At 41.3% G+C, this 15,010-nt stretch overlaps 1 protein-coding gene across 2 annotated transcripts in view; it reads left to right on the forward strand.

Annotated features, from left to right (window-relative positions):
- The window catches only part of FBXO10 (F-box protein 10), an 84,210-nt gene extending 69,547 nt beyond the window's left edge, over window positions 1-14,663 (forward strand). Inside the window, exons 13-14 of one of the 2 annotated variants that reach the window (XR_010944955.1) lie at window positions 9,598-9,667; window positions 13,273-14,663. The gene's annotated coding sequence lies outside the window, so the exon portion shown is untranslated. The remainder of the gene's footprint in view (window positions 1-9,597; window positions 9,668-13,272) is intronic. The other variant, XR_010944954.1, reaches the window with a different exon arrangement.
- The last annotated feature ends 347 nt before the right edge of the window (window positions 14,664-15,010 follow it).

A 15,010-nucleotide genomic window follows, 5' to 3' on the forward strand; every position in this document is an offset into this window, starting at 1 on the left:
TACACAATTTTTAAAGGTTATACTCCATTTATAAAATATTGGCTATACTCCCTGTGCTGTACAATATATCCTTGTAGCTTATTTATTTTATACATAGTAGTTTATACCTCTTAATCCCCTACCCTAGCCTTGCCCCTACCCCCCTTCCCCTCCCACTGGTAACCACTAATTTGTTCTCTATATATGAGAGCATGTTGTTCTTTGTTATATTCACTAGTTTATTCTTTAGATTCCACATGTGATATACAGCATTTGCCTTTCTCTGACTTATTTCACTAAGCACGATACCCTCCAAGTGTGTCTTTTTTTTTTTAATATCTTTATTGGAGTATAATTGCTTTACAATGGTGTGTTAGTTTCTGCTTTATAACAAAGTGAATCAGAATCCAAGTGCATCCTTGTTGCAAATGGCAAAATTTCATTATCTTTTATGGCTGAGTAGTATTCCATTGTGTATATATGTACCACATCTTCTTTATCCATTCATCTGTTGATGGATACTTAGGTTGTTTCCACATCTTGGCTATTATGAATAATGCTCCTGCGAACATTGGGGTGCATGTATCTTTCAAATTAGTGTTTTCCTTTTCTTCAGATATATACCCAGGAGTAGAATTGCTGGATCATATGGTAGTTCTATTTTTAGTCTTTTGAGTAAACACCATACTGTCTTCCATAGTGGCTTCCCCAGTATACATTCCCACCAACAGTGCACAAGGGTTCCCTTTTCTCCATGTTCTCACCAACATTTGTTATTTGTGGTGATGATAGCCATTCTGACAGGTGTGAGGTGATATTTCATTGTGGTTTTGATTTGCATTCTCTGATGACTAGCGATGTTGAGCATCTCTTCATGTGCCTGTTAACTATCTGTATCTTCTGTATCAGACATTTCCAAATAGACATTGGAAAAATGTCTATTTAGGTTTTCTGACCATTTTTTAATCAGATTTTTTTTTGATGTTGAGTTGTATGAGCTTTTTATACATTTTGGATATTAACCCCTTATTGGTCATATCACTTGCAAGTACTTTCTCCCATTCAGTAGGTTGTCTTTTTGTTGTTTTGTCTATGGTTTCCTTTGCTGTGCAAAAGCTTTTAAGTTTAATTGGGTCCCATTTGTTTATTTTTGCTTTTGTTTCCTTTGCCTTAGGAGACAGCTCCAAAAAATATTGCACGATTTATGTCAAAGTGTGTTCTGCCTGTGTTTTCTTCTAGGAGTTTCATGGTTTCAGGTCTTAACGTTTAGGTCTTTAATCCATTACAGTTTTTCTAAAACCATACACACAAAAATGTTCTAATTTCATTCTTTTACATGCAGCTGTCCAGTTTTCCCAGCACCCCTTATTGAAGAGTGTCTATAAGTTTTAGATTTATAGAAAAAGTGAGGAGATAGGTGGTAGAGAGTTCCCGTACTACCCTTCCTGCCGAGCTTCCCTGTTACTAACACCTTGCATTAGTATGGTACATTTGTCAAAATTAATGGGCCAGTAGACACATTATTATTAACTAAAGTCCACAGTTCATTCATATTTCCTTAGTCATTACCTAGTGTCCTTTTTCCATTCCAGGACCCTATCCAGGAACTTAACTAAAAAGACTTCACTCCTATAAATGAAAAGCTAGTGGTTTTAATACACACTAAACTGTTAAAATGAAAATATTCACAGTATCACAAGCAACTAAACCTTTGTTGAAACCAAACATTTGGGGGAAATTTGTTACTGCAGTTTAGCCAAGTCAGCATAACCTCATATATCCTGATACACCCCCATGCCACTAAAATCATCTTATATCCCATCAGTAGTATATTAAGCACTGACTTGGTGAGGCTATTGCCCCTTTTTTACAGAAGGAATTGAGTTCTTTGTTCTTTTAACTGAAGTATAGTTGAATTACAATGTTGTGTTAATTTCTGCTGTACAGCAAAGTGATTCAGTTATACATACATACACATATATATATATATATACACACACATCTTTTTTTTTTTTTTTTTTTTGCAGTACGCGGGCCTCTTACTGTTGTGGCCTCTCCCATTGTGGAGCACAGGCTCCGGACGCACAGGCTCAGCGGCCATGGCTCATGGGCCCAGCTGCTCCACGGCATGTGGGATCTTCCCAGACCGGGGCACGAACCCGTGTCCCCTGCATCGGTAGGCGGACTCTCAACCACTGCGCCACCAGGGAAGCCCTACACTCTTTTTTATATTCTTTTCCATTATGGTTTATCATAGGATACTGCATATAGTTCTCTGTGCTGTATGGTAGGACGTTGTTTATCCATTCCACATATAATAGCTTACTCCTGCTAACCCCAGCCTCCCACTGTCCCTCCCCCAACCCCTTCCCCCTTGGCAACCCCAAGTCTGTTCTCTATGTCCATGAGTCTGTTTCTGTTTTGTAGATAGGTTCATTTTGTCATATTTTAGATTCTACATTATTAGTGATATCATGTGGTATTTGTCTTTCTCTGACTTCACTTAGTATGGTAATCTCTAGGTCCATCCACGTTGCTGCAAATGGCCATTATTTCGTTCTCTTATGACTGAGTAGTATTCCATTCTATATATGTACCGCATCTTCTTTATCCATTCATCTGTCACTGGACATTTAGATTGTTTCCATGTCTTGGCTGTTGTGAATAGTGCTGCTATGAACATAGGGCTGCATGTATCTTTTTGGATTAGAGTTTTGTCTGGATATATGCCCAGGAGTGGGACTGTTGGATCATGTGGTAATTCTGTTTTTAGTTTTCTGAGGAATGGAATACTGTTTTCCATAGTGGCTGTACCAACTTACATTTCCACCAATAGTGTAGTAGGGTTCCCTTTTCTCCACATCCTCTCCAGCATTTGTTTCTAGAGTTTTTAATGATGGCCATTCTGACCAGTGTGAGTTGGTACCTTGTTGCAGTTTTGATTTGCATTTCTCTAGTAATTAGCGATGTTGAGCATCTTTTCACATGCCTATTGGCCATTTGTATTTCTTCTTTGGAGAAATGTCTCTTTAGGTCTTCTGCACGTTTTTCGATTGGGTTGTTTTTCTGTTGTTGAGTTGTATGAGCTGTTTGTATTTTGGAAATTAAGCCCTTGCCAGTTGCATCATTTGCAAATATTCTCTCCCATTCTGTAGGCTGTCTTTTCGTTTTGTTTATGGCTTCCTGTGCAAAAGCCTGTAAGTTTGATTAGGTCCCATTTGTCTATTTTTGTTTTTATTTCTGTTGCCTTGGGAGACTGACCTAAGAAAACAGTGGTACGATTTATGTCAGAGAATGTTTTGCCTATATTCTCTTCTAGGAATTTTATGGGGTCAAGTCTTATGTCTAAGTCTTTAAGCCATTTGTAGTTTATTTTTGTGTATGGTGAGTGTGTTCTAACTTCACTGACTTACACGCGGCTGTCCAACTTTCCCAACACTGCTGAAAAGACTTTTTCCCACTGTATATTCTTTCTTTCTTTAAGATTAATTGACCATAGCGGTGTGAGTTAATCTCTGGGGTCTTTACTCTGTTCCATTGATCCATATGGCTGTTTTTGTGCCAATACTATGCTGTTTGGATTACTGTAGCTTTGTAGTATTGTCTGAACTCTGGGAGGGTTATGCCTCCTGCTTTGTTCTTTTTCATCATCATTGCTTTGGCAATTCTGGGTCTTTTATGATTCCATATAAGTTTTAGGATTATTTGTTCTAGTTCTGTGAAAAATGTCATGGGTAATATGATAGGGATCACATTAAATCTGTAGATTGCTTTGGGTAGTATGGCCATTTTAACAATATTCATTCCTCCAAGAGCATTGGATATCTTTCCATTTCTTTGAATCATCTTCAGTTTACTTTATTGTTTTATAGTCCTCAGCATATAAGTCTTTCACCTCCTTAGTCAGGTTTATTCCTATAAGTATTTTATTTTGGGGGGTGAGATTTTGGAAGGTATAGTTTTTTATATTCCCTTTCTGATATTTCATAGTTAGCGTAAAGAAATGCAACCGATTTCTGTATGTTAATCTTGTATCCTGCTACCTTGCTGAATTCATTTATTCCAATAGTTTTTGTGTGGAGTCTTTACGGTTCTTTGTATAGAGAGAGAATCGTGTCATGTGCGAAGAGTGACAGTTTTACCTCTTCTCTTCCAGTCTGGATACCTTTTCTTTTTCTTGTCTGATTGCTGTGGCTAGGACTTGAAATATTATGTTGAAGAGAAGTGGTGAGAGTAGGCATCCTTGTTTTGTTCCAGATTTTAGTGGGAAGGCTTTCAACTTTTCACTGTTGAGTATTATACTGGCTGTGGGTCTGTCATAAATAGGTTTTATTATGTTGAGATATATTCCCTCTATACCCACTTTGGTGAGAGTTTTTATCATGAATGGATATTGAATGTTGTCAAATGCTTTTTCTGCATCTATTGAGATGATTGTGGGTTTTTGTCTTTTGTTTATGTGGTGTATCACATTGACTGATTTGCATACGTTGAACCATTCTTGTGAACTTGGGATGACTCCCATGTGGTTATGGTACATGATCTTTTTAATGTGTTGTTGGATTCTGTTAGCTAATATTTTGTTGAGAATTTTTGCGTCTATATTCATCAATTCATCAAAGATATTGGCCTGTAATTTTCTTTTTTGGTGGTGTCTTTGTCAGGTTTTGGTATCAGGCTGATGGTGGCTTCATAAAATGTCTTTGGGAGTGTTCCTTCCTCTTCAGTTTTTTTGGAAGAGTTTGAGAAGGATCAGTATAAGTTCTTTGCATGTTTGGTAGAATTCGCCTGTGAAGCCATCTGGTCCTGGACTTTTGTTTGTAGGGAGTTTTTAAATTACAGATTCTATTTCACCTCTAGTGATCAGTCTGTTCAAATTTATCTATTTCTTCTTGGTTCATTTTTGGTGGGCTGTATGTTTCTAGAAACTTGTCCATTTCTTCTAGGTTGTAGCATTTGTTGGCATATAATTGTTCATAGTATTCTCTTACGGCTTTCTGTATTTCTGCAGTATTGGTTATTATCTCTCCTTTTTCATTTCTTATTCGGGTTCTCTGTTTTCTTCTTGATGAGCCTGGACAGGAGTTTGTCAATCTTGTTTACCCTTTCAAAAAACCAGCTCTTGGCTTTATTGATTTTTTTTTTTTTTTGACTTACTATTGCTCTTTTATTATGCTTTGGAGGAAATGAGTTTTCCTAATAGATTCTTTAGGAAACCTTTGGGAAGCACTCTTTTTTAGGTGTTTCCCATTCCATGCCAAAATATTTTCTATTTTTATGAAATATACAGAATGTGCTGTCATAACTGTTGTCCTGTGGGACTCCACTTTTGTCTTTCCACTTTAGGCAAGTCCTTCTTTGTCCTTATGGATAATTTGGATTTCTGTAAATATTTAGACATTTAGACAGATGTTTTCATATGGTTATTGATTTTTTAACATAATTTTTGAGATTCTCTATTTCCTCTCTGATCTTTATTATTTCCTTCCTTCTGCTGACTTTCAGTTTTGTTTGTTCTTATTTCTAATTTCTTTTTAAGTGGTAGGTTAGGTTGTTTGAGACTTTCCTTGTTTTTTTTGAGGAAGGCCTGTATCGCTATGAACTTCCCTCAAAGAACTGCTTTTGCTGCATCCCATAGATTTTGTATGGTTATGTTCTCATTGTCATTTGTCTCAAGGTATTTTTAAATTTCCTCTTAGATTTCATCGTTGACCCATTGGTTTTTTTAGTAGTATGTTGTTTAGTCTCCATGTAATTGTTTCTGATTTTTCTGTGGTTGATTTCTAGTTTCATGCTCTTACGGTCACAAAGATGCTTGAGATAATTTCTATACTCTTAAATTTGTTGAGGCTAGTTTTGTGCCCTAATATGTGGTCAATCCTAGAGAATGTTCCATGTGCATTTGAAAAGAATGTGTATTCTATTTTTGGGGGGTGTAATGTACTGAAAATATCAATTAGTTCTGACTGTTGTATCATTTAGGATCTCTGTTGCCTTACTGATTTTCTGTCTAGAAAACCTGTCCATTGGTGTAAGTGTGGTGCTGAAGTCTCCTACTATTATTGTATGATTGTCAATTTCTGCCTTTATGTCTGTTAGTATTTTATGTATTTGGGTGCTTCTATATTAGGTGCATATATGTTGACGACTGTAAAATCCTCTTCTTGTATTGATCCTTTTATCATTACATAGTGTCCTTTTTCTTTATGGCTTGTTTTAAAGTATATTTTGTCAGATATGAGTATTGCAACCCCCACTTTCTTTTCATTTCCATTTGCATGAAATATTTTTCTATCTCACTTTCAATCTGTGTTTGTCCTTTGCCCTAAAGTGGGTCTCCTCTAGGTAGCATATTGTAAGCTCTTGTTTTTTTAATCCAATCTGCCACTCTGTGTCTTCTGATTGGAGTAGTTAGTCCACTAATAAATATTGATAGATACATATTTATTGCCATTTTAACCTTGGTTTCCTGTTGATTTTATATTTCCTCTTTGTCCCTTTCTGTTTTTCCTTTTGTGGTTTGATGTTCTTCTTTTGTATTATACTTATGTTCTCCTTGGTTTTTGTGAATCTGTCATATGTTTTTGATTTGTGGTTACCCTGTTTTTCAAGTATGTTAACCCCATCTTCTATCTCCTTGCCTTAGACTAGTAGTCATAGAGGCTCAAACACATTCTAGGAAATGAAAAAAAAAAAATCTACATTTTCTGACTCTCCTCCACCACATTTTATGATTTTGATGTCCTCTTTTACATCTTCATGTTCATCCTTTTGCTGTTCATTGTGGTTATCATCACGTTCACAGAAATTTGATTTTTTAAAAATCTGTGTACTGGCTTATTTATAGGTGATTTTCTCTCCAATTGTGATTTTCTCTTTCCTATATATTCTTCTTTCTATTTAGAGAAGATTTCAATATTTTCTTCAGGATACGTTTTAGTATTGCTGTATTCTCTTCGTTTTTGCTTGTCTCAGAAATTCTTTCTCTCTCCTATTCTAAATGATAATCTTGCTGGGCAAAGTATTCTAGGTTGCAGATTTTTCCCTTTCAGGACTTTGAATATATCTTCCCACTCCCTTCTGGCCTGAAACGTTTCCGTAGAGAAATGCTGATGGCCTTATGGGGCTTCCCTTGTAATTAACTCTTTTTCTCCTGCTGCCTTTAGAATCGTCTAATTTTTGCCGTTTTTATTATAAAATGTCTTGGTGTAGGTCTGTTTGGGTTTACTTTGTTTTGGACCCTCTGTGCTTCCTGTACCTGGATGTTTCCTTCTTTAGGTTTAGGAAGTTTTCAGCCATAATTTCTTCAAATACATTTCCAATCCCCTTTACTCTTTTTCCCCCTCCTGGATTCCCTATTATGCCTAGATTGGCATGCTTTGTATTATCCCATAGGTGTCTTATATTGCTTTCATTTTTATTCATTTGGCCTCCTGTCTGCTGTCCTGATTGGGTGATTTCCATTATTCTGTCTTCCGGGTTGCTTGTTCGTTCTGCATTATTTATTCTGTTCATTGCCTTTAATTCAGTTTTTGTCTCAGTAAATGAGTTCTCTAATTTTTATTGGTTCCTCTGTATAGTTTCCAGTTCCTTTTTACAGTGCTCTGCATTTTTGTTGATAGCCTTAATTCCTTCAATATTTTTATTATCTTTTTGAAATCAGTGTCTTTTTGAAATTGGTGTCTGTTAGACTAAAGAGGTCTGTTTCATTATTCTTTCAGGGGAATTCTCTTGGTCTTTTAACTGGGAGTGGCTCCTCTGCTTCTTCATTTTACTTGTATTTCTCTTATTCTGTGAGTTTAGGAGAAACAATTATCTACTGTGGTCTTAGGAGGCTCTTTATATGTGGGGGCATCCCTGTGTAGCTTGTGTGGGTTTAACATTTTTGGTTCAAGGGCTGTTCTTAGTATGGCTGCCTATCGCCTCTTTCCTCAGCGCTTGCTGGCCATTACCCCCTTAACGGGGTGTGCAGATGTGGTGGTTGGTGCCCAGTCGTGGGACTCTCAGTGGCAGTGGCAGCTCATGCATGGCCCTGGAGCATGCCATGGGAGCAGAGGCAGCTCGCAACTCTGCTCCCCGGGAGGGCAGAGTCAGCAGCTCGAGACAGCTCCTGCAGTGAGTGTAAGAAGTGTTCTGCTGAGAGCTTGCACAGGGGAAAAGGCTGTAATGGCAGGTTCTGCCCCTCCCCTTGCACACTGCCCACACAATGGTGCCTGGCCTCTAAGGCGGTCCAGGCTTCCTCCTCATACAGCCTCAGGTAGGGTTGCACCAGACTCCGACCGCTTCAGGCTGTTTCTGCACAGCCCACCCCAGTCCTCTCCCCAGGTCTGATTGCCAAAGCCCGAGCTTCTTCATCCAGCCCCTGCCCGCACCACTAGACACGCATCTCAGGCTGGGAAGTGCAAAGCAGTGGCACTGACCGTCTGTGCAGCTCTCTCTCCGTTCTAGCTGCTGCAGACTGGTTGCTGTGCTCTACTCCAAGGTTCTGAAGCTCCCTCTTATAACAGCTGATCTCTCTGCCAGCGAACTTCCGAGGGTGCAGGAACCTTTCTTCTTTTACAGCTCCCTCCCAGGGGCCCAGGTCCCATCCTGATTCCTTTGTCACTTTTTTCCTTTTTGTCCTACCCACTTATAGATTTTCTTGCTGTTTCAGAGGTATGAGGTCTTCTGCCAGCATTCAGTGGATATTCTGTGAGAACCTTTCCACATGTAGATGTATTTTTGATGTATTTGTGAAAGGAGGTGGTGAGCTTCACATCTTACTACTCCGCCATCTCGACTGCTCTCCCAGAAGGAACTGAGTTCTGAGTGGTGATGCCTGTCAAGGCCAGTAGTTGAACGTTCCCTATCAAATGTTAAGAGCTTGTATACAGAAGACGTATGAGTAAGGCTGTTATCTAGGGCTTCTGTAATAGGAGCAGCTGGGACACACACACATATAGTGCCCATCTTCCGCCAAGTCATTTGGAGGCAGAAGTGGGAGGAACACAGAACACCTATCCTACCCTTGCTCTTCCGTGGTTGGGGAAGCATCTGGAAGGAGACTGCTCTGAGTAGCCTGCATTGGTTGACTGTGCAGGGTTTGCTCTCCCACACAGGCCAGACCCGCCCAAGAGAACCTACTCCATCTGATTGAGCCAAAAATCTGTCTCCCTGGCTAAATCCTACCCATACTTCAGGATCCTACTTCATCATCATTCCATGGAACACTTCCCTTAATCTCTTCAAATCTTAGTTATGTGCCCTTCCTCCCTACCCACCTGTGTTATCCCCATGGTGGCACTGAAATCCTCTGCATTGAAAAAGTCTGTTGATGTGTCTGATTCCCCCCTCCCATGCCCTGTGAGGTCATGCACTGTTGATCCTCTATACCTAACACCCAGCAAACTCATTAAGTGTTGGACATATAGATGGATGGATAAGAAAACAAACCCAACCCCATTCCTAGTATTTCTATCTTCTGGAGCCCCCAAAGGACATCTTTTCCCTCTGTCTGTGGCAACTCTCCAGAGATTTACAGACAGCATCCTTATCCCCCTGGGATCCACCCTGCTCCTGCCCTCCGTTCACACATGCCAGTTTGGAGACTGTCTCCTCACCATCTGGTCATTTTTCCAGATCCACTCCAGTGGCTCTGGGAGAGCCCAAAGAAGGCAGAGTTTGGGAGTCTCATCCTGTGCCTCAGGAGGTATGTCCCAGCTCTTACGTGCAGCAATTATGGATCAGAAGATAGGATTTTCTAATGGTGCTGTGCTTCCCTGGGGTCGCTTGATTCAGTCTGCAGTAGCTAAGTCCCCTCCGCAGGGTGACTTCCCACAGGTGAAAGTTAAACCCCTGTGCAGAGCTCACAGGTTTCAGCTGCCCCCCACCCAAGCAGCTTACACTGTGGCCTCCCTGGCCTTCCCTGCTGGCCAGTCAGGCCCAAATATTGATGCCTGCTGATAGAAGTGTACAAGCACAGCAAAGACCAATATGGGGGGAGGGGAGAAAAGTCAGGAATTTGGGATTAACAGATACACACTACTATATGTAAAATAAACAACAAGGACCTACTGTATAGCACAGGGAACTATATTCAGTATCTTGTAATAACCTATAATAGAGAAGAATCTGAAAAAGAATATATATGTATATATATATATATATATACACACACATATAGTAACTGAATCACTGCTCTATACCTGAAACGTTGTAAATCAACCATACCTCAATTTAAAAAAAAAAAAAAGACCAATACAACTTCATCATCCAGACCTCCCAATCCTGTTGAGGCCACTGCCCCTTGTAGCCAGAGGAGACCCTGACTATAGGGAATGGTGGGCATGCTGTGGCCAGACCAGACAAGAGCCAGAGCTGGGTCTTGGAAAAGCACATGAGCCTACACTATCCTCAGCAACAGCCCTGGACCCCACCTTCTTCCCTTTCCTTCCTTCCATCAGCACAGAGAAAGTCTCTTCTCCAAATGGTTCCTCATGGTGGACTCACATGGGGCCTGCTGGGCTTGTTCCAACCCTGAGTAGTCTCCTGATATGAACACCCTCATCCCACTAGTTCTTTCTCCCTTCCTGTCCAGAACTTTGCAGGGTGCAGTTATGGCCGTGGGGCTCTGGAACCCATTCTCCATGATTATCGTCCTTTTAAAATGCAGTCAAGCCTAGCATGGCCCTCTGGTGCAATCTGAGTGACTCACAACACAACTGTCACCCCTGCTCAGAAACCAGTACTTGCCTGAGTGCAGCCGAAGGCCCTGTCTTAATTGTCAGGATGGTATTTCACTTCTTGGTTTGGGCCCATCATTTGCCACCTATCCAGGCTCCTTGGATAAAAGGCTGATTCCAGGGCTGGAGCAGGCAAAGTACAAGACGGCTAGAATATCTTGTGGCAGAAATTAAGGAAGCACCCTTAAAATGATGGGGATACAGGAGCTAGCTTGAAGGAACTCAGATTGACCAAACGTGGTACAATCTGAGTATCAAAATAAATGATAACAATGTTCACAGGATAAGAATCTATGAGTCCATACTGATAACTAAATGAACACAATTTTTAATGGAAAAGAAAGCTTCTCCACATAATAGAATACCATGATAACTGTATAAGAAATTATGGGAGTTAGTTAGAAAATCACTCACCATTTTGCAGCCATCCTGATAACTGATTCAGCAAAAATGATCAATCCAGGCTAAAACTTATGGGTAGTAGTCTGATGAGGAACAGGACATTTAGAGGCTCAAAGTATCTTTCCACAAATTACTTAGTAAATACAAAAAGAAAAGTAGTAACTTCACAGTGGAGAGAACATAACCTTAACCAAGGAGTAAGTTATCAGCGAGAACAAGATAAACCATCTACTGTGATGCACTTGGGACACAGCACCATGCCTGTGAATTCCCTGCCAAAAACGTATATCCTGAATCCAATCACAAGGAAACACCACACAAACCTAAATAGAGGGACACCCTACAGAATAACTGATTTACTCTTCAAAATATCAAGGTTAAGAAAGGCAAAGACTGAGGAATTGTTTTAGATTAAGTAAGACCAAAGAGATGTGATCAACAAAATCTGAGCTGTGGGCCAGATACTGGTATTGTATCATTGCTCTAGCTCCTGCTTTTGATAAGTGTAATGTGCTTATGGAAGAGAAAGTCCTTATTCTTAGGATATACACTGAAGTACTTAAGATAAAAAGGGTAGGGTGCTTTTCTCAAATTGTCCCAAATGGTTCAAAAAGATATATAAATATATAAAGCAAATAATAAATAGGACAACGCATGAACAGTTGGAGCATCTGGGTAAAGGATATACAGAAGTTCTTTGTACTATTCTTGCAACTATTTTCTAAGTGTGACATTATATCAAAATAAAGTTCTTAAAAGAAGGCACTTTAAAAATTTTTACCTAATTAGCTATTTCAGGTTGGGTCCTCTGCAGGTATGTTAAATACACCTTCTTTGACTTCATCACTGTTAAATGTCCAGCAGGTCAGGGCCACAGAAACTTCCCTCCAGGGAACAGACTTCATTCTGTTAACACCCGTAAGTTATTCCACGAACTGCAAATCTTATTAAAGGTACAAGCATCTAGCCCACAGTCTCTTTTTCTTCAAAGAGGTCATCAAGCAACATTATGGCAAATAACTTGGTTGGATCAAGGAATCCTCTGTGAATGGATCAGTAAATAAATGGGGTTTTAGAGCTAGGAAAAACCTAGTACGATCCCATTATTCTACAAGTGTTTACTGCCTAATAGCTCTGCCAAGGAAAGAAGGTACAGCTCATGCACTATGATTCATTCCACAGACACTGGTGCTTATATGCCAGGCACTGTGTTAGGCACCCTCTCACGAGACTTGTTGAAAAAGGCCCTCTTTTGAGCCTTCTGACCCCAAACCCCTTGACGAACAGAAACTTGCGTTTCAGTTAACCTCTGGGACTGCATCACCTACAATTAGTGAAGTATACCTGTTGTCACCCAGCACAAGTATACTGCTGACCCCTGAACAATGCAAAGGGTTAGGGGCACTGACCATGCAGTTGAAAAATCCACACATAATTTATGTCAGCCCTCCATATCCGTTCCACATCTGCAGGTTCAACTAACCACTTGCATGGTACTATAGTGTTTACTATTGAAAAAAATCCATGTATAAGTGGACCCGGGCAGTTCAAATTCATGTTGTTCAAGGATCAATTGTATATTTACCATCCTAGGCTTTTCCCCATCAATATCACTCCTCTTTGTGAGTGACTAAAGAAAGCTGCTTCCCCACTAGGACAGAGGCTCTTCAGAGGCCAGGTCACATGCTGTGATCTAATCACTGCTGGAAATTAAGCCTCAAGGTGTCAAAACCACCAGAATCTAAAAAGTACGCATGAAAATACATTTTAAGCCATAAGCACACTAGGAATTCTTTTCCCAGAGACAGATCAGGATATTATTTTTTTTCTGATGCAGAGTCACATACCTGATTTCACAACAGCTTAGGTAAAGAAAAACAAGAGGCACTTAGATTTCCTGCTCACATCTCTGCTGGACGGAGATCAAGTATGCTACAAGTGCCCGCTACCCAGGATCAGATACAAATGGGGACAAGCCAGACAAGAGCATGGAAAATGTGCACTTTAAGCCTGGCCTTGCCATGGAAGTGGCTCTGATAACCACATCCCAGTGCTCAAAGAAATGTAAGGATCACCTGTCCCGAATGAGTCATCCAAGGCCCATTTTTACCATGTACTCCCTAACGGATGTCCCAGCTGCTGTGTAAACTTCCTCCTTTCTCATTTTCAGAGAGAGCTGGATTCTGTCTTCCTTCCTCCACTGTCCCTGGCCCCCAGCACAAGCACCACACACCTGAGCTGCTCCCACTGCCTCAGAAGAACCTTGAAGAGCTGAGTCTGGGGGACTTCCCTGGTGGCACAGTGGTTAAGAATACACCTGCCAATGCAGGGGACACTGGTTCAATCCCTGGTCTAGGAAAATCCCACGTGCCGCGGAGCAGCTAAGCCTGTGTGCCACAACTACTGAGCCTGCGCTCTAGAGCCTGCGAGCCACAACTACTGAGCCCACATGCTGCAACTACTGAAGCCCGCAAGCTCTAGGGCCCGCATGCCACAACTACTGAGCCTGCGTGCTGCAACTACTGAAGCCTGCACACCTAGAGCCTGTGCTCCGCAACAAGAGAAGCCATCGCAATGAGAAGTCCACGCACTGCAACGAGGAGTAGGCCCCTCTCGCTGCAACTAGAGAAAGCCTGCACACAGCAACGAAGACCCAACGCAGCCAAAAAATAAAATTTAAAAAATAATAAAAGGGGCTTCCCTGGTGGCGCAGTGGTTGAGGGTTCACCTGCCGATGCAGGGGACGCGGGTTCGTGCCCCAGTCCGGGAGGATCCCACATGCCGCAGAGCGGCTGGGCCCATGAGCCATGGCCACTGGGCCTGCGCATCTGGAGCCTGTGCTCCGCAACAGGAGAGGCCACAACAGTGAGAGGCCCGCGTGCCGCAAAAAAAATAATAATAAAAATAAAAAACACAGATGTTTAAAAAAATGTTTTTTAAGTAGTCACCTTCTCTTTAAAAAAAAAAAAAAAAGCTGAGTCTGAGCATTAGCCACATACCTAAGTCTCTCCATGTCACAGTCCCGTTCCTCACAGCACCCCTCTGGACACTGACTTCTCCATCTCCCCCTGGCAGATAAGGTTGGTGGCAGTCAGCATCCCTTCCCATCTGCTTCTGGTACGGCTTCCTGTAACTAGAGGCTGAAACCTATTTCAAAGACTCCCTTGCTGCAGGATTCTAGTTGCAAATTAAGTTCCTAAATATGAACTCAGAGAAAAAGGAAGCAAGATGGAGGTCAGCCTCTTAATCTTTTGGCTGTTTGTGCTGACAAGCAAGGAGGTAGAGCATGGGTACTGATAGCATGGGTGGCTGAACCAGAATTTCAGTGTCAAGTTGCCAGCTTCATGAGTTCAAGAAGCAGCTGAATTCAAGTAGCTTCATGAATTCAAGTGGCTTCTTCATGCCTGGCTGGCCACCCCAGCTGTGTTATTGAACTCAGCAGTTCCAGTAGCAACCTCCTGACTCCCGCTCCTGCAACCTTTAACAATTTTGTAGTATTTTATATCCATGTATTAAACTCCTTTCTCCTTAAGAATATCTAGGACCATTTGTTTTCTGCAGTCGACTCTGACTGATTCACTCCCCTCAAAAACGTGGCTTTCAGAGCTGACTCCTACCCTCTGTGTGGCTTAAGCCAGGCAGAGCAAGTGGGTTAATCATTTCCTCTGATTTGGCTCTGCTGTTTCAGCAGCCCAGAACTAAATTAGTCTGTTTTGGCAAGCCCATCACATTGGTGACCTGAAGCCTCCTCTTCCCCCCTCACTGGGCTTTGTCCTCACCACGTACTCCTCCACTGGGCCTTCCACAGCACTTCACATTTCTCTTTATTAACCTTTATCCGTCAGATGTGGTCCAAGGTTCAGCCTGTGAGATCTTTTGCCTCCGCCTAACCCAGGCCCACCCTCCCA

This window comes from Pseudorca crassidens, chromosome 7 (assembly GCF_039906515.1).
Source record: "Pseudorca crassidens isolate mPseCra1 chromosome 7, mPseCra1.hap1, whole genome shotgun sequence".
NCBI lineage: Eukaryota > Metazoa > Chordata > Mammalia > Artiodactyla > Delphinidae > Pseudorca > Pseudorca crassidens.